The sequence below is a fragment of the Struthio camelus genome, chromosome 1 (assembly GCF_040807025.1).
Source record: "Struthio camelus isolate bStrCam1 chromosome 1, bStrCam1.hap1, whole genome shotgun sequence".
Lineage (NCBI taxonomy): Eukaryota > Metazoa > Chordata > Aves > Struthioniformes > Struthionidae > Struthio > Struthio camelus.
Window position 1 is genome coordinate 60,442,498 of NC_090942.1, and position 20,460 is coordinate 60,462,957.

General features: G+C 42.1%; 1 long non-coding RNA gene across 4 annotated transcripts; it reads right to left on the minus strand.

The window, feature by feature from the left end:
- Positions 1 to 295: 295 nt before the first annotated feature.
- On the minus strand, positions 296 to 20,425 carry LOC104150223 (uncharacterized). Of its 4 annotated transcripts, none has more exons than XR_011141140.1 (6): positions 20,313 to 20,411; positions 15,145 to 15,230; positions 12,895 to 13,029; positions 11,817 to 11,928; positions 7,802 to 7,852; positions 296 to 827 (listed from the first exon to the last, which is right to left on the minus strand). It is a non-coding gene; the product is annotated as an uncharacterized lncRNA (long non-coding RNA). The 4 variants fall into 4 exon arrangements; XR_011141137.1 differs by having other exon boundaries at positions 11,817 to 11,931; positions 20,313 to 20,408; XR_011141139.1 differs by having other exon boundaries at positions 11,817 to 11,931; positions 15,145 to 18,831; positions 20,313 to 20,389.
- Between the last annotated feature and the right edge of the window lie 35 nt (positions 20,426 to 20,460).

Below are 20,460 nucleotides of genomic sequence, written 5' to 3' on the forward strand. Positions count from 1 at the left end.
TACCTGACTCTCCTGCGCTTTTCATCAGTAGATCTCAAAACACTTTACAAGGGGAAGTAAGCTTCACTCTATTTTATAGAAACAGTTGACGCACTTGATGATGCACTCTCTTCTTATGCCTCCACACACTAAGAAAACATTTTGTAATGGAAGAAACTGTCAGTTGTATCAGGGTAAATCACTAGTATTTAATTAAGATAGCAGTAGGAAGATGCTCATCAGTAGTTTTAAAATATCCCTGACTCCAAGGCCTCAAGAATACCATTTTTATAGTCAAATAAGAAAATACACAAAACAAGATTTGCATGGGAGCTTTATTCTCTTGTTTTTTCCATAAACACCACTAAAACATTTCCCCCTGGACAAGGAAGAATAAGCACCCTTCAATGCAGAATGCACAAAGGTTCAGTGAAGTGGCAGAATTATCTCATGGCTAATTTAGGGACATGGATAACCAGAGCAAAGAGGTGACAGTTCTTTGCACTAGCTGAAGCTGCATTTCCTGAATCCCCCTCCAGACTTGCAACATGTGTCTTTGATAACAACAATTCATTTCTGTGAATCACTGATTCTGATGGCACAGTGATCTGTTAAAAGCCTGAAATTTTCAAACACAAAAAAGCATCTTGTTGCTAGCATTCCAAGTGTTATTCTCATTTCAGAATGCAGGCTTGATATTGTTTGTGGGCACAATACTGTACTGTATGTTTGTGCACTCAGAGAAGTTACTGATCCCGAGGCTCTTCGTTTTCAGAAAGTGCTTTTGCAAAGAGTATCCAGAGTCTTGGATGGAGATCTCTCTTCTTGGAGGATGGGAGCATCTTTATCTTTGGGAAAAAGAAAAAAAAAAAAAACTACAGAAACCATCTCTGTTCTACTGTGAAATACTACCTCCTTTGACTTTTCTAACACACATATCTTGTAACGAGGAAACCTCCAGGCATATACCTTTATGTAAACCATAGGCAAAAACGTACTGAAGGCGATCCCACAAATAATTGCAGTTTCATCCACTGCTCTGCTGAGCAGGCTTTCTAAACCAACACATTTGATGCTGTGTTCTTTCCCTAATGTCCACAGCTAATTCCTTAAAACCAGAAAAAGAGGAACTTGCTTCCATAATTCATGTAATTAAATAACCCATTTTAAAAACGGAAATTTAGTTTCTCCTCTTTTGAATGAACTTTTTCTCCCTCTCTCTGCTATGTGGTGAGAACTGTTGTGTCTCAGAGCACGATTTGTTCCATTAGAGTGGCAGCATTTTACACAGATGTACCCATGCTAACTTTGGACTCTACCTCTCCAATACTCATGACAGTACAGAACTCAGCCCAGAATAAATATCTGAACATGTGTTACCTCAGACTAGTTTTACAGTCTGCTCTAAACTTAGTGCTACTGATGGACAGAAGTTTGAATGTGTCTATAAGAGCTGCATTTAGAGCTATGACAGTGGTTTAGTAAATACTTTTATTTTCTCTCAAAACCTGTTTTCATCTACACATTAAGTTAGTTTTCTTTGATCAGGTTTTTACTCAACTTTGTTTTTTTCTGCTAAAAATGCATCAGAACAACACAGAAAGGCACTACAAGCCTCTGTGAAGTGATATTCTGTAATTGCTGGTGTCACCAAATCAGGGTGATTTCCTACATGATTGCAATAGTCATCAGTGATGATGCTAGGGAAGAAGTCCCTGAAGAGAGTGCCACAGAGAGACAATCAGAGCAGGACGGATGAGGGAGCCGCTTGGGCAGTAAAGGAGCCCTGTCATTTCTCTACCACATCTGCTAACACCAGGAAACTAATTCCTTTGGCACAGATGGTATCCTCCCAAATCCCAAAGGAGCACACACAAGCTGTTCCACAACACTTTGTGCATGCCAGCCCAGAGAAACATGCAGTGGGATGTGGCATCATGAATCTTGGGCAAGAAACCTGCAAGGACGCATCATTCATTTCCACCACCTACAGCATGCCTGCAGATGTGGGACCTGCAAACAGAGTGCTAACGTGGAGAATGTCAGGATGCAGAAGTGTGGTAGGCTGCCACATGTTGACAAGTGCAAGATTACCTAATCCATGGTTAGCATGGAGTGTAGGCAGTCTTTATGAGCAAAGTTCATATCATGAAGCACTAATTAAAGGAGAGGTTGTCCTAGTTGCTAAGGAAATGAATACTTTCTGTACTGCTGATCCTACCTCAGTAAAGCTTGTTCTCAGCTGCCCCTCTGGTTTTGTTTGCCAGAAGGGTCGGGGCATCATATTATTGCTTCTGTGACTACAGTGCCTCCTTGAGCCAGTTTCTAAGTCAAGAGTTGTAGGTGAAAGGGGTGCCAGGAAAAAGCAGTTTAAAACTCTTCCTTATCAGATACCTGGCTGGTGACAAGTTTCTCTTAAAACTAGTGAGGTTTGGGTGTGTTGTTTTGAAGGTCAGTTCTCGTTCTTTTGGGAAAGGCGCAGTGCACACTAGGAGATCTGCATGCATTAAGATTGGTCTGTCAGCTCTTCTGTAAGGCAAAGGTTGACTGATTTTTGGAGCCAGTCCTAAAATGAAGGAGATGTAATGGTTTGAATATTTTCTTAGTAAAGAAGCTAGCTGCTACCAGACAGGCATCCTGCTTAGCTCAATCTCATGAGAAAGCACCCTATGACTACATATTCCTCTACAGAAATATATACTGTATAGGCTAGAGGCATAGTGATGTAAATTCAGAGGTGACATCAACAGGGCTGAAAACTGCATATTGTTAAGTTAAAGCGTAAGCAAAAAAAGGTCTTAATGGTGTGGTTTACTGCTGGCTGCTAGTCCTGCAGCAACCTTGTTATCCTTCATTCTCACTGTGAGAGTTACTTCAGTCTCAGCTTGAAACTTAAATAACCACGTATAGCGTCTTCAAAGTAGCCTTCTTCTTTCCCCTCTGCATTCTCCTCAGAAACCCTGTCACCAGCACTCTGAACCTTTCTCCTCTGTCACTCTGTTGGGCAACAGTTGCATGCCTGTAACTTTATCTCTGTGAGGTCCCAGAACCATGCTCCTCCTGTGCCATGGACTTGAGTAACAATAATAAAATTATCAGTAAGAGAAAATGTTATGTGTTTTGGGGAGACACTGGAGCTCTGCATTGACCTCAAACTTCCGGTGTGTTGGGGCACAGCATTATTTTCTTCTTATGCTTCTATTTCCTGAAGCATTATTCCTCTAGCAGGCTATTATACTGGAACACATTTCCTTTATTTCATCTGCTCCCCCTCCTACCCCAAAGCAGAAATTGCAGCATCTGGCATCACCCCTCCCTACCAGCTGGTTTGTTGCTGTATTCTCTTGTCTCCAAGGAATAAGTTGCTATTTTCCAAAGACCTTTGAAGTCACAGTTCCACTTCTAACTTTCTCTCTCTCTTAGAAGGACTGTAACCCCAATGTGACATTTATTTCTCTATTAAAAATGCTCCCTCTGCCATTTTATTTAATCTAATTTTGCATTACAACTTCTGCAATACCTTACACTAATTTAAATGTTTCAAGTACACTGCATTCTGCAGGAAGAGGCTGTGAAAACCTCCTAAAACAAAAATATTTAGCTGAACTTCAACCTGGACTGTGACAAGCTAGCAGGAACCTCTTGCTGCCCCCAGCCTCACAGCAGACATTGGATCTGCCAGAATCTCTTGCTTCATGCTGCATGGAGGTGAGAGCTGTTTGAATATTTGGGAGAAAGTCCCAAAAGAAAGAAAACCAGGAACAGCTGAGCCAAAAATTCTTGCAATGAGTTACTTTGTTTTTGTTTGGAACAATCTTTCTGTTAATAAAGCTGGGACCAGAAAGGATGAGTCCTTGGTGCTATGAAGGCAGCGTTTTAATTGGCATTTTGCTGGGAACTTTATCAATTTACAGGGAGGGAAAAACAAAGTTGAGAACATTCTCAGTGTCTGTTGTGTGAAGAATTGGGAGTGCCCATGTGAGAGAAACGTTTGCTGTAATTAGATATTATTAGTCTCACTGGTCAATGAACATCAGAAGTTCCTCCTGTTTGACACGGAAGCCTAGGGCTTCAATCCTTGCCAAGTTAACAGGAAACTAAGAAAAACAGACATCTCTAAGGACCTTTGCTGTAAATAAAATGTACTAACAATTTAAAAATCTCTTGAAACAATCTGTTTGGAAAATATGTTAATGCATTCATTGGAGACATTGACATTTAACAGAGGAATTTACTTGCAACATGATCCATATTGGCTAGCAAAAGTGGGTGGGAGTCCTTGCAGGATACAGAGAATACTTAAAAATTAGGGATTGTTCTCTAACCTATATTTATAAGTCAAATATAACAGTACTCGCTGAAATTCTAAACGTATTTGAACTCAGAGGGGATGTTCATGAAATGACCTCTCCTTTTTATAAGAGATCAGATCAGGGACTGGCTCAGCCCTTTTATCTTGGCTTTTGCTTTAGTATATAACATTTGAAGACAGACTACACCTCTTTGATGCACAAACTCAGAATGAGCAAGAGCCAACGTAGCTGTTTTGTCATTCTTATTTAACATCTACAGGATTATAATTATTTTACTCATTAATGTTCCACTGCCTGTCAGCACATTCACTGGTCTCTCTATTCAGGTTGGTTACTGATGGGACACTTGGGCTCAATAGTTTAGTTAATTGCTTGTCGAATTAATCACTACTTCCACTAGCGAGGCCTGTCTTCAGTAGCATAGAAAGTGTATGGCATTTCCAGGGAGGAGGCTACAGAATTAAGGACCTTGACTGCAGTGACCATGAGATGGTGGAGTTCAGGATCCTGCAAGGAGGAAGTAGGGCAATAAGTAAGATCGCAACCCTGGACTTCAGGAGAGCCAACTTTGGCCTATTTAGAGACCTACTTAGGGGAATCTCATGGGTTACAGCCCTAGAAAGAAGGAGGGGGGGGATCCAAGAGAGCTGGTTAATATTCAAGCATCACTTCCTCTAAGCTCAAGGTTGGTGCATCCCTATGAGTAAGAAGTCCAGCAAAGTGGGCAGGAGACCTGCATGGATGAGCAAGGAACCGCTGAGAACTCAAACAGAAGAAGGAAGTATACAGAATGTGGAAAAGGGGACAGGCCACTTGGGAGAAATATAGGAACAGTCAGAGTATGCAGGGATGCGACAAGGAAGGCTAAGGCCCAGCTGGAATTAAATCTGGCAAAGGATGTCAAGGACAACAAGAAGGGGTTCTTCAAATACATCAATAGCAAAAGGAAGACTAGGGAAAACGTGGGCCCGCTGCTGAATGGGGCGGGTGCCCTGGTGACGAAGGATACAGAGAAGGCAGAGTTATTGAATGCTGCCTTTGTTTCAGTCTTCACTGCTAAGGCCAGTCCTCAGGAATTCCAGACCTTGGAGACAAGAGAAGAAGGCTGGAGAAAGGAAGACTCTCCCTCGGTTGAGGAGGATCAGGTTAGAGATCTTTTGTCCAAACTTGACATCCACAAATCCATGGGCCCCGATGGGATGCACCCACGAGTGCTGAGGGAGCTGGCGGATGTTATCGCTAGGCCACGCTCCATCATCTTGGAAAGGTCCTGGAGATCAGGAGAGGTGCCTGAGGACTGGAAGAAAGCCAATGTCACCCCAGTCTTCAAAAAGGGCAAGAAGGAGGAGCCAGGAAACTACAGGCCTGTCAGCCTCACCTCCATCCCCGGAAAGGTGATGGAACAGCTCCTCCTGAAGGTCGTCACTAAGCATCTGGAGGACAAGAAGGTGATCAGGAGTAGTCAGCATGGATTCACCAAAGGGAAATCATGCTGGACCAATCTGATAGCCTTCTATGACGGAATGACTGGCTGGGTAGATGAGGGCAGAGCAGTGGATGTTGTCTCCCTGGACTTCAGCAAGGCTTTTGACACTGTCTCCCATCACATCCTCACAGGCAAGCTCAGGAAGTGTGGGTTGGATGAGTGGACGGTGAGGTGGATTGAGAACTGGCTGGATGGCCGAGCTCTGAGGGTTGTGGTGAATGGCGCAGAGTCTAGTTGGAGGCCTGTGGCTAGTGGTGTCCCCCAGGAGTCAGTCCTGGGTCCAGTCTTGTTCAATATATTCATCAATGACCTGGAGGAAGGGACAGAGTGCACCCTCAGCAAGTTTGCTGATGATACGAAACTGGGAGGAGTGGCTGACACACCAGAAGGCTGTGCTGCCATTCAGAGGGAGCTGGACAGGCTGGAGAGCTGGGCAGGGAGGAACCTCCTGAAGTTCAACAAAGGCAAGTGCAGGGTCCTGCACCCGGGGAGGAATAACCCCATGCAGCAGGACAGGCTGGGGACTGACCTGCTGGAAAGCAGCTGTGCCGAGAAGGACCTGGGAGTGCTGGTGGACAACAAGTTAAGCATGAGCCAGCCATGTGCCCTTGTGGCCAAGAAGGCCAATGGCGTCCTGGGGTGCGTGAGGCAGAGTGTTGCCAGCAGGTGGGGGGAGGTGATCCTGCCCCTCTCCTCAGCCCTGGGGAGGCCTCACCTGGAGTGCTGTGTCCAGTTCTGGGCTCCCCAGTACAAGAGAGACATGGCACTCCTGGAGAGAGTCCAGCGGAGGGCTACAAAGAGGATGAGGGCACTGGAGCATCTCTCCTCTGAAGAAAGGCTGAGAGAGCTGGGCCTGTTCAGCCTGCAGAAGAGAAGACTGAGAGGCGATCTCATCAGTGTCTACAAGTATCTGAAGAGGGGATGTCGAGAGGATGAGGCCAGCCTCTTCTCCGTGGTGCCCAGCGACAGGACAAGAGGCAACGGGCAGAAAGGGAACCACAGGAAGTTCCATCTGAACCTGAGGAAAAACTTCTTGACTGTGAGGGTGACAGAGCACTGGAACAGGTTGCCCAGAGAGGTAGTGGAGTCTCCTTCGCTGGAGATATTCAAAACCCGTCTGGACGCGTGAAATATGCTGGGAAATATGCCCTAGGTGACTGTGCTTGAGCAGGGGGGTGTGGACTAGATGATCTCCAGAGGTCCCTTCCAACCTTGGTCATTCTGTGATTCTGTGAAAGCTTTTTAGACTGCAAATCCTACCAACACAAAAAATAAGCAGCAAAGTCATTCAGTGCCTTGTTTGTACTCCACATGATTATTCTTTATGATGGCTACTTTTTACTCCCTTCCCCTGCCCAGATATTTCTGCATGCACTCATAAACTACTGCTTTAACAAAACAACAGAATTCAGAAATATATGAAGCAAACAGACAAGAAATTTAGAAGAGATTCTTATAAATACAGATGTTGGGTTGATTTCCCCATCCCTCAAAAGAGAGTACATGTCAAATTGAGGAAATAAGTCCAGATCTGGGACAAATTACTCCTTAAGAACTTGCTACCTAAAGCAATGTTTTCAAAACACTGGTAGTAGATTCCATCTAACTAGTTCTTCTTTACCGCTATATAATTTAAATCCCTTTTAAACAATAATCACTTACATGATAATCAGTGTAGGCTGTTTAATTATTCTTTCAAAGGGGAAGTCGGGCTGGGGAAGCAGAGCAGATACCCACCAAAATCAATGGAGAGTTTCAGTGCCTGTTGAGACATTCCTCATGCACACCTTTAGTGGCGGTCCTGCAGTTCTAGGAGGGGATTCTGCATGACTCATTCACAAAGTCTGATGGTCCAGAACATAGTAAGGCCCATATTTTGTGTGCGTATGTTAATGTGAAATAAGGTTTTAAAGAATTTATGGATCTATTTGGGGTGTGGATGTGGGATATTTTCACTATATGGAATGTAGATAGCACTGTATGACATAGAAGTTCTGGGTGACAGACTACTTAAGAGTAATACCTTTAGGTTGGATTTCCTAGTAGAAAAAAATACAGTAACTTGTTCCTAGAACTGAAGAAAAAAGAAAAGCATTTAAGGGTAATCATACAAATTTATGTAATTTCCAGTCTCTACATATTCAATCTCTATGTAATCTAATAATCTGTACATATGATAAATTAAATGGTTCATACACATTTGACTTCCATCCCTACCTTCTGTTCCTGTACTGACTCAGATTGGGTCACCTTCCACCATCTCAAATCTCAAGTTTTGTGGGTTTTTTGATATAACCCACCAAAGATGTGTTTGCTTATTATTTGGCTTAGATAGAATTTTTTTGCTCACGCTGAATTGGTCATAGGAGCAGAACAGATGTATTTTTATAACTGAATTGGTGGATTTCTGGTATATATGTAAACCTCAGTCCTGCAAAGTAGAGCCAGCTCAACACTTCTCAGCAATATATGCAAAATGGAATTTTCGTGCCTCAAAACTGAGAGACTAAGGAGGGGTTGCTATTACTATAGGAAAGGAATTAGAGGGAGAAGGACTTGAAACCATGTGGAAAAGCAGAAGTGTTCAACTTCAGCACCCCTGAAAGGGTGGTAGCATGTTGCTGGAGACAGCACTGCTGGGAGAAGCCTCCCAACCCCAGCAGTGAACAACACTCCAGACATTCTGCTCCTTCTCTGCACGGTGACAGCTGCAGTAGCAACAGCCAGCCTGCCTTTCCACAGCTCTGGCAGGACCATGACTATTCACACTGTCTTGGACCACAGCTTACTTTGCCCACATCTGCAGCTAGTCTGCTGAAAACATTTGCATACTCCTATAAAAGCCTCCTTGATTTTTGTGGGAGAAAGTATTAAGTATGTTCGCTTATTTTTCCAAAGTTGTAGCCTCAGCACCCAGTCTATGGTGACTGGAGGCTAGAGATGGGATCTTCATTCTCTTCCCAAGGAGAGTCTCAGACCTCCGCTGAGCCACAGCACTCACACCCAGCCCTGGAAAATTTCTGAACTACTGCAGCTTGCCATCACAAAAACATGTAAGTATAAGGAAACTATTTGAGATAATTTGCAGCAATTGCTAAAATGAACTTGTAATTTCATCTCCTCCTGAGTCCCGTTCAGTTGGACTCATGCCACACAGCATGTTCAGAATGCTATCTAATTTCCATTTGTATGAGGCACAGTGTTTTTAACATGCTTGCCAATTAGAAGTCTATGTAATAATTTTTCCTCATTAACAGCCTTAACTCAACCAGCCAAAAGTACATTTGCTCCCACATTTTCACCAGTTACATTCCAGCTGGGTGTATGTTGAGTTCATTACACCTAAACTGCATAGTAACTGCATGATGCAGCTCTTAGGTTCCTTCCTCTTTGCTCGCTGTCCCCTCCAGGTCCACTCACTGCTGTTGTTTGTTTTACTTGCTTTGCTTTAAAACTATCCTCCTCACAAGTCTATATAGTCAATGTACTGCTGATGTGGCTCAATGTCAATATAAGCTGCATTGCAGAGGAAAACCTGTGTCTTAGGAAAGCAGTAGGTTTGGGCAGCAGTACTGGAGGGTAGAACTGGTAATAAGCACAGGAACAAAAAGGTAGGAACAAAGCCTTTCCTCTACATGAGTGGTTTGCTTTGCTATTCAGCTTAGACTTGTCAGGCTGACAACATTGTGCAAGGTCCTCAGGCAATTGCTTTGATTGTTTGCCCTGAACTTGCGCTAAAAGTCATTTGGTATTTTGACCCTGAAGTTGGAAGTCTGGTGTTGACGAATGAATCCCTCAAGGAAACAGTACGGTTCCAGTGCTGTCTGCTGACATCTGCCAGCTGAGGATTTGGTGTTTGGTACCCAGGAGGCAGATAAAGTTTGGGATGCTGAGAGAGGAAATTTCTCTTTTCTCTCCTGTTCAGGTAGGAGCAGGTGTGAATTTTAACTAGTGGGGACAGGACACTTTTTGTGTATTTCTTACTAATTTACATTAACTAGTTGTCCTGCTACGTTTACTCTTCTCACTTCATGCAGTTTTAGAAAACAAGTCCATAATTCTGTGTCCCTGAATTTTGCTGAAATGACGCAAAGCTAATAGAAGGTTGTATATTGTCCTCAGACACTTACATCTAGCAGCCTGCTAAGACAGGTGGAGCTGACGCATTTTTTTGAGATAACCATCCTCAGTCTGCAGGGAAGGGCGGCAAATATGCCCCAGTGGCAGCAAATATCCTCTTAATCTGAAACTTTTGTTTACAAAAGTAAGGGAGGAGAATATCAATAAAGGGAAGATAGGTTTGCAGCAAAATTAATTGGCAAGTACGGAGTTGGGTGCTATTAATCTTGATAGGTAACTCTGTCCTTCAAGGGTTGCTAATCAGTGCCATATATGTTAAGACTGCCAGGCTAGAGAGTGTCCCTGTGTCATCAGGCTTGATGTGCAATAGCACAGCTCCCCTGTGGACAGGCTACAGATCTGGACCTGCTGAAATTTTCTTCAAAGGATGCCTCTGAAGTCACATGTTAAGCATCAGTTATATCACAGATGTACACCACGCTGAAACTCTATCACATTGCGTATCTATGAGGTATCTCACCCAAATTCCTAAAGTCTAAAGCTCCCTGTCCAATCCAAACATCTTCTTACAAGTGGCTTCAAGCATGCCCTCTCCGGAAGTTATTCTTTGCAGCAGAGGAAACTGAGAATTAATGTTTTTCCAAGAAGCCATCTCCTCCCTTAGCAGGAGGTGCAAAGGTCTAGAAAATCCACTGGAATACATTTCTGTAGCTGGTGTAATTCCTTTTTCAAATGAACCTTCTCATCTCTTAGGACAGAATACTCTGCTTGCATCTGTTCCAGATTTGGCATTTTGTAATCTGAAGCTAGTTGCATAGCCGTCCTGCTACAAGTTATCACAGGCAGGGCACGCCATGGCTTTTTGTCAATTTGTTCTGAGCCTAAATTAGCTCCCAGTGTGTCAATAAGATGAATGTTGCTACAGTAGGAGCTCAACAGTAGTGGGTAAGATTATCAGAAGAATCATTATGTGCTATGCGTGTACTGATTACAGTATACAATACTACTGATGTACTCAGATAATGGGGTAGATGGACCTAAGTGAAGCAATGACAGCTGTGTCTTATAACAGCCAATTTGTCATGCAGGTATCACTACATCTAGCCTTTATTATGTGTATGCTGCTGGATGGAATTGTCTTCGTGTTCATGCCATATTACACTACTGTCAGGCACAGCTCTTCCTAAATGCAACTGTTTAGGACCCCAGATTGTCTTACTCAAAAATGCTCACAAGGGAGAAAATTCCAGTTTTGGCAATTATCTCAGGGAGCAAAGCCCCAGTGTAATGGGGATAGAAAGCTATTCTGTAGAAAGCTATTCCGACTGTAGCCTAAAACAAATATAAATGGTTTAGGGTGTGATAATATTTTGAGTGGAGACTTTCAATGGCATAAAAGGAAGGTATCCGATTCACATTTGTGCCTATTTTTTCTAAGAATGTCACTTACTAGAACGAAATTGAAAAAATCCTTCTGCTCTTATAAACACTTGTGAGCAATACAGTCAGCACAAGCTTGTAGCAAAAAAGAAAAACTTACACTAAGACTATCCCCTCCGTTCTTTCTCTGTAATACTCAGTCTTGCACAGAAGAATTGTACTAGTACGATATTGTTATAGTTGCAAAGTCAAGTGCTCAAAGGTTAGGAAATAAGAACTAAGTTCACGTGTGCAACCTAAATTCAATCTCCCTTTCATTCAGAATATGATATAATTCCTAACCATATGATCACACAGTGTTTTCTATCAGACCATTACCTTATTTGATGTGCAAAAAGATCAATTGCAGACTTCTCATCACTCTAGCATCCTCACTTTTCTTACCAATGTCTGGTGTCTTCGTCCACGCAATTCTAGTTTTCACCTTGTATCCTAACTCTCCATCAAATCTCTTGTTCTCTTTCTGTGTCTCATGGTAGAAATAGGCTTTCCACTGCTAGTTCCAGCATCATCCCTACCTGAGCTGGAGTAGACACGGGCATCAGTTTAGAAAAACTGAAGTTTTGCTTCTGCAGCAGTGGGTAGGAAGGAATAAATTCAGTTGCTCTCTGGGATCAGTAGATGCAAAACCTGCTAACAGAATTAAAAGGACAATAAGCTTTCTTAGTTGTTGTGCTAGACTAGTCAACACTAGGAAGAGTGTGAGGTCTGAGCTCACTTTACGGGTACAGATTCTTTAAGGATGTAGCTATTCCATTTTATCAAGTATCTACTAGGCATGCAGGGATTTTTAAAGGCTTACATAAATGGATTTTATTTATGCCCAGACACTGGCGACATTGTGGCCTAACTGAATTCTCAGAAGACTTCTTAATCATTACCAGCTGAATGTGTCCAGTTGCTGACCACCCAGTGATGTGCTGCCCACTATCTCAAACTTGTCACAGACTGTCCTGCACAAATAGTACTTGGAACTAGTCCTTCCATTCAATGAACTAATAGATAAAAATGACAGAACACTCTGTGTTACAGCCTGGTAGCTGCCATTGCAAATCTAGCACTGTATTTAGCATAAAACCTACTTCCAAGGAGCTGCATCTTCTTCCCCCTTCATCTGGGATGAAGCAGGTGAATATACCATCTCTTGCTGATCACTTGTCTTGACCTAATCTACCTAGCCTTGAGTTATGTTGAGTGGAGGAAGGTGGAAAGTTTCAAAAAACCATTGGCATCAACCAATCCACTAGAAAAAAATCTTTCAAGTCATTCCCTTCCATTAGAGTTGCTGTAATAACAACCTGGCATAGAAACAATAAGACAACACACTTGGAAATATTGTCAACACAAGCAAAGGGCTCCATTTTCCCCCTCTGTAGATGAAATTATTCTTTTAACTGACTTAAACACATGTTGATTTTGTTGGAAGCTCTGCTTGATCCGGTCCCTTCTTTTAAGCACTGCAGGAACTGTGAATTCTGATGCCATCCGTGATAGCCAAATGATTCTTCCTTTCCTCAGCACACAATTTGATAAAGACTGCAATCTTAGAGTAAGTAGCAATGCGGCAAGTATACACATAGCCACACTGTAAAATACCTGTTGAATAGGTCGGGCTTTTTTGTGTCTTGCCGAGTCCCTTTGATGTCACCTTTACACTTTGAAGCACTGTCCTTTTCCTGAGTCCAGCCTTGTCAGCTTGGCCTCTAGTACGTCTGACGGCTTTAGTGCTACCTGAAGAATCGGTGGAAAAAAAAACTTAAAGTGTCAAGATATAGCTTGAATCACAGAATGTTACTTCTCCAAAAAGAGGTGTTTAATGTTGACAGGTTCATTGGCACTAGCATTGGTCTTGCCTTGCTGCTCGGCCTCTAGCATCAACTTCTCTGTAAGTGCTGATGAGTGTGAGAAGGATTGTCCTTTTGTTAATGACAGTTTCACTGCTGAGATGGGGTGACCTTTTATATTCTTTTGTCAATGTAGCAAGTCCGGATCATAGTTCACAACTTCTCAAACGCCAGAAAGAACACAGAAACTTCCTTTAGTATTGACAGTCTTGGATAAGGAGAGCTGGATGCAGCTCACTGTCACCTCTCAGCCCCGGCAAAGGGGCATTTTAGTTAATTAACCGTACATTTCTGACATATACAACCACCTGTTGCCACTAAATGAGTCCTTGTTTGTACTCGTGGCCACTGTTTGGACTGTGCACTCCGTTTATAATCAGGAGCAGGTACATAAACTTCCATTGTGCTTTTGTCTGATAAGTATATGAAAGTGGACTTCCTTTTGTCAATTTTGTTAAATCGGCAAAAAAATGGCATTTCTTAGCCTTGGGATGACCAAGAAGCAAATAAGCCTGAGTTATTAAACAGCATGTGGGTTTTGTTCTCCCTTCATCAGAGAGCAGCAGCTAAAATGCATTTCTGCTTTCTAGAGAAACGCTCTATGAAATATTTATAAGGACAGCCCTGACTGGAAAAAAAGGCAAAATCTAGGATCTGACTTATAATTATGGTCATTTGGGGTCAAAAATATTCTTATTTGACTCAAATTTGGTAGTGATTCCTGCAAGTAAATTGGAGATACTCTCTCTCCCCTCACCCTCTATTTTTAATTCACTATTTTTATACAGATTTTAAAGGCCTGACCCTTGATACAAAGTTTAGATTTGCTTGTATATGTCCTGATATTGTATATTAGATTATAGGGTGTGTGTTGCTATCACTCATCCAACACTCCATGTTTTAATTTTTCTTTATGTTTGATATCTATACTTACTCTTAAGTCCTGTTTGCTTTTTTTTAAGTCAGACTCAGAGGAGCTTTAATATAAAGCAGAGACTAAATCAGTGTAAATGTGTCCAAGACCAGTTGTGTTACTGCTGTTACTTTGGTGGCCTAAGGAAGCAATCTACACACGCATCTGACATCCTCCAACATAACTCAGTGTAACCCACTGAGTTAAGGATATTAGAGCTGAGAGATGAAGCTGGGCCATAAAGGATATTGCTTGGACTGCACAGAAGTTGATGGACATCTTAACATTGCTTTCTTAATCATCAGAGGGCTTACTCTTGTCAGTTGTCTGAAGAGGCCATTTGGCTGCGGGAATAACTCATTCGTCACAGGTATTCTATGAGTTTATATAACTGACAGCTATTTTTACTTCTGGCAGATGCACTCGGTCAATGATTGAATGAGCCTTCTCTTTCTTAAGGAAGACACAATTCTTCAACTACAGTAAAGCCAGTTTTCTTTCTAATTAGCATCCTGGCTCTGGGGAGGCCTACATTGGTAACACTTTTAGAAGTTAATGAAGCTATTCTGAAAACAATTAAACCTCCCATGTATAAGACAGGTGATTCTAATGGAAACAAAAGGTCTTGTTTTCGTCAGGCAGAGCATCCTCATTTTTGCCTGTTGCGCAAAGTGTCCTTAAATGAATTAAAATCTAAACATATAAGGCCAAGAGTGGAAGAGTAATGCATCTTGCTCTTTAATATTGCTAGAAAGGATAGCTGATATTAATTATATAGGTCTACAACTCAGTTATGGCTTGTCTTAGTCTTACTTAGTATTCATACTGCAGGGCAATAAATGGTGCACTGTAACAAAAGAAAAACTAACAAGAAAAGGTGGGAGTCTCCGTGTCTCTGTGCGTGTGGTGAAATAGCAGAGCAATTACTAAAAAAGGAATTTCAAAAAATGTATTTTTTAAAATATATGCACACACACTTTTAGCCAGAACAGACTGGTACATAAAGGATATTCCAGACTGAGTACCACTGAAATCAGTGGCAGTCCAGTCCACTGACTTCAACATACTTTGCTTTAGGCTTAAGAATACCTGGGTCAGTTTCAGTTTCCTTGATACTGAAGTTTAAAGATACTTTTAAAAGTCCGTCCATTGGTTCTTTTCTTTTCCTGAAGTTTCTGTAGGGGGAACAGAGCAGTTACGCTAATGTTATCCAGAATTTCAATGCAAACAGCACAGGTGTGAAGACTCCTTTGCCAAAAACCATAATATTACAAACTTAGAGCCTAAAAAAGTAACAAGCACTAATTATGTATTACTCAGAGCTCTAAAACACTGGCATTGACTATATTATAGACACAAAATATAATCTTTTGAGTTACATTAGTCAGATTAGCAAAATATTACTCAATTATTTCTTTAAGAAGAAATACAGGTCTCTTTCATTGGTTTGACAATCAGGATAGGTCCCAACTTAAGAGTAGTGTCAAGTAGCAATGAAATTTCACAGAATCACAGAATGACCAAGGTTGGAAGGGACCTCTGGAGATCATCTAGTCCACACCCCCCTGCTCAAGCACAGTCACCTAGGGCATATTTCCCAGCATATTTCACGCGTCCAGACGGGTTTTGAATATCTCCAGGGAAGGAGACTCCACTACCTCTCTGGGCAACCTGTTCCAGTGCTCTGTCACCCTCACAGTCAAGAAGTTTTTCCTCAGGTTCAGATGGAACTTCCTGTGGTTCACTTTCTGCCCGTTGCCTCTTGTCCTGTCGCTGGGCACCATGGAGAAGAGGCTGGCCTCATCCTCTCGACATCCCCTCTTCAGATACTTGTAGACACTGATGAGATCGCCTCTCAGTCTTCTCTTCTGCAGGCTGAACAGGCCCAGCTCTCTCAGCCTTTCTTCAGAGGAGAGATGCTCCAGTGCCCTCATCCTCTTTGTAGCCCTCCGCTGGACTCTCTCCAGGAGTGCCATGTCTCTCTTGTACTGGGGAGCCCAGAACTGGACACAGCACTCCAGGTGAGGCCTCCCCAGGGCTGAGGAGAGGGGCAGGATCACCTCCCCCCACCTGCTGGCAACACTCTGCCTCACGCACCCCAGGACGCCATTGGCCTTCTTGGCCACAAGGGCACATGGCTGGCTCATGCTTAACTTGTTGTCCACCAGCACTCCCAGGTCCTTCTCGGCACAGCTGCTTTCCAGCAGGTCAGTCCCCAGCCTGTCCTGCTGCATGGGGTTATTCCTCCCCGGGTGCAGGACCCTGCACTTGCCTTTGTTGAACTTCAGGAGGTTCCTCCCCGCCCAGCTCTCCAGCCTGTCCAGCTCCCTCTGAATGGCAGCACAGCCTTCTGGTGTGTCAGCCACTCCTCCCAGTTTCGTATCATCAGCAAACTTGCTGAGGGTGCACTCTGTCCCTTCCTCCAGGTCATTGATGAATATATTGAACAAGACTGGACCCAGGACTGACCCCTAGGGGACACTGCTAGCTACAGGCCTCAATTTCAGAAAACTGAAGTCATATCACATCTGCCATGCATCTCTCTTATTTTCCAGTTTTATGGCTATAAAAGCACTATCTATAAGTTAAAATATTTAATGTTTAAGTTAAAATATTTAAGCTAAATTTAAGTTAAAAGAACTGGCTCATAAGAAAGGGAAATTAATAACTGACAGCAATGGAAAAAGCACTCTCTGCACAAAGTAAATAAATAGAGAAAAATATCCCTTTCCACCAAGTTTTCTTAGATATAGGGCACAGTACTATTTAGGGCCCCTGTATTAACATTTTTCTTTGTGTCCAGAAATTAGCAGAAACTAGCAGAAGTTACCACAGAACAGTCGGTTTATTGTCTGAAACTTATTTTGGCATAAAAGACAAACCACTTTGGTTTTAAGAACTTCATTTCCTCTAAACCTATGTTTTTGATTCTCATGCTGTATTTTCTGGTTATTTAAAGGCATTCATTTCACTGGCCTGTATTTTTTCAGTTCCTAAAACCGCAGGGACTCTGGATTTTTTTCTAGTTTTCTTGTTTTTTTCTCTACATGCACAGGAGAATCTCCATGACATTTTAATTTAATGCCCATTGTAGGGAGCTTATGAAACAGAGCTTCTACTTAATGCCCAAGACAGCCAAGACAGGTAGCCTCTCCTGCAATACCTTTAATTGTATCAATTGCAGTGGAAGACTGATAACAAGAATCTCAATGGTTACTGCTCTCTGCAGATTTTTGGTCTTACTGTTAATGCTCCAGTACTATCAACAGTTGTGCAAGTTAGCATTCAGAAGTCAATAGCAGCAATTTAAAAAACAGTCCCAGCCGTGCTGGGAAACACTAAATAATCCAGCCAGCCCTGCTAAATCAGATCTGAATTTCGCTTCCTTCAGTTCCATTGACAATATTCTGAACAGGCAGATGATTTTAGGCAAAAGTAGTGATTTTATCAACTCAGTGCAAAAGCAGGTCATGGAGAACTTAGTGTTTTGCCCATGCAAGTCCTGTACCTTGAGTGTAACACAGCAGCATCAATCTTTCTAGATATTTAAAATACCAGTTAAGCAGAGGGGTGGTGATGGGGAGAAGAATACATGTTGCTGGTTTTCAATATTTTAGCTGTTGTTGTAGCTAGACCATAATGCTCTATTAGAGTGGTAAAGCACTTTTCAGTCACCTACAGACAAAGTACTGTCTTTTTTCCCCAGAAGACCTCATAGTGGTTAACTACAGTTATGACAAATGACTGTAGAAAGGACTTCATTGGTGTTACATGGTAGATGAACTTTATGTACTTACAGCTTGAATACTTGTGGGCCTTAAACCCATAACATAAAATATTCGTATTAGAAAAAACTTTTTTCTTCATCAAAATCCAGCGAATCTGTAAATGTTTTGGATATTATAAATATACTTTAATCCTATATTAGCTACCGATGTTCTAGCACAGTGAAAGTACTATAACCTTTCTGAACTTGCAGTTATGCCTTTATCTCTTGTTCCAGTAAGGAAAAGAGCCCAAACACTTGTGTGATAACTTTAAACCCGTATAATTTAATATAGTACATATTAAGGATAATACCCAAAAATAATTTTTAAAAAGCTACATAAGAGTATCTCAAAACGGACACCTTCCTTTTCACAAAAAAAGGTCTGGTTTACAACATTCTCTACTAAGACTGTTAAAGTTATGAGATTATTTTCAACCTTATGTAAATTGTTTATTTTAAACTATATATGTGGCATTACTATAATGTTTGCTGTCCTGCTTTTTAAATATAAATAGACCTCTTGTTCCAGAACCTGTGTAGCTTCTGCAGGAAGTTTTCTTCTGGCTGAATGAGATCTGAAGTGCAAATATTTGCAGCTAATTTTTTAACCTATGTTTGGCACAAGAATCCTCCTGCATTGCTTGTTCCATGTCCAAGGCAACTGCTACTTCAGCATCTTCAAGGACAGAGACCGGTGAAGCAATTTTATGATGGGTATGACAAGATTACTCACTCGTAAGTATAATTTTTGGAAAAACTCCAACTCCACAGACGGTCACTTCCTCTATCCCCATTGAGTTTTGTAACCCTGTGGTTATCATTCTCACTTGAAGTCCCGACCAGTGCTGCTCTGGGTTTGAACAACTTTTTTCCATTGTGTGCAGGATGCTAACCTGCAAGGTGCAGAGCAATTTGAAGAAAGCTCTGTAGTATGAAGTTCTATCATTTGTCATGTATGATGGCAGATGATCCTAATATCGCTCTTCAAACCTGAATTCTTGTGGGAGCTGAAGAAGATGATAGGAATATAAAGAATCTACAGAAATTGTTCAGTACCTTGCAGGATAAAACTATTACAATCTGCTAGTCTTTATGAATAACATAAGTCTAAAAACTGAATCTGCTGAGAATTCCAGTGATAGGCAGCAGATAACCTGATTTTATTAATAATGAAGCAGTATACACATTCCTGTTTCCTCCTCCATACATCCCTAGCAATTCTTTCATCATGACTGTCACCAAAGCAGTTACAATCCTTCACCAGTGCAAGAAAAGATAAAGACATGTTATTACATGATGGCTGATCCTTTAGCTTCACTCAAGAATGGACAGAATAACTCACTTAAAAATACCTCATTTCTGACTTTGATTTCCTCACGAAAATAACTATTAAAATAGAGACCAACCTGTAATGTTACTGTAGGTTCTTGAGAATCATTTAGACCAGAATTTAATGGTTTTTTTAATAGATATATAGAGGCTTTCTCACAAGGCTTTTCTATTTGTCATTATGTGTCAAAATTTGCAGTCAGCAACACTTGCATGATATTACTGGCATGCTGAACTCATGATTTACTGAAGTTCATCTGTTACCGCTCCCAACTCCGAAGAATCAGGCAGTGGGCACTGCTGGAGGCAGACTGCCAAGCCTGACGGGCGAATTCCTTAATGAACTCTGGTAATTATCTTCCCATGAATAATCTGTTCCAGAGCATACAATATTTTGGTACAGCATACTGCAAAACATAATTTCAGCCCACAATAAAACAACTTCTGAATAGGTCATAGTATTCAAGTAGTAGATAGAGTAGAATAAGTTAGCATCTGAGGTATCATTTGTAGATATTCCAAGATGTCATTTTCTTCTAAAATATTTCTTTACAGTCCTGTAAAAAAGCCTTAAGTACTAAATAGTATCTGTATTATTTGTACTTCTGATTATTTACATTACTACTCAAAACATGTATACTTTCCTTCCTCTTCCCTTCTAAGAATTTTTTTTTTTTGAAATTGAGTTGTATTCACATTTTCTCCCCTTCTGCAATTGCTGTTCTGCTTGTACTTCTTTGGAAATTTCAGACACCCTCTACACTTGTAGATAGTTTATCACACAGTCCTTTTAATATGCTAATATATTGCAGTAATTCATCTTACACCACTAATGAAGTGAAATAAAAAGGATAATTTAAAAAAAAAAAAAAAAACAAGTGTCGATGGTGGTTCTATGCCCGCGGTGGGGGGGGGTGGGGGAGAGAGGCACGTTTATTACTTCACCCTCAGCAGTTATCAATACGCAAGCAAACAATACTGGGACAGGTTCTGCCGCGTTTAGGCTAAAAGAGTTGGCCTAACATTCTGACGTGTTAACGGTGGTCGAAAGTTGGGTCGTTTTAGGCCGAGCGCTGGCGCTTGAACGCCAGAGGCTGCTCGGTTTGCCTGACGGGCACGCAGTCGCCGCCGCCCCCCGCCCCGCGCCCCCCTCACTTACCGCAGCGCGCTCCTGCCCCTCGCGCCGCGGCCGTTGGGACGGCCGTTAGCGGGGCGCACGCCGCCGGGGCGTGCGGCTCGCGGCCCCTCCCCGCGCGGTGCCGGCCTCGCCCCCCGCCCCAGCGCGGCGGCGGCGGCCCGTTTGCCGC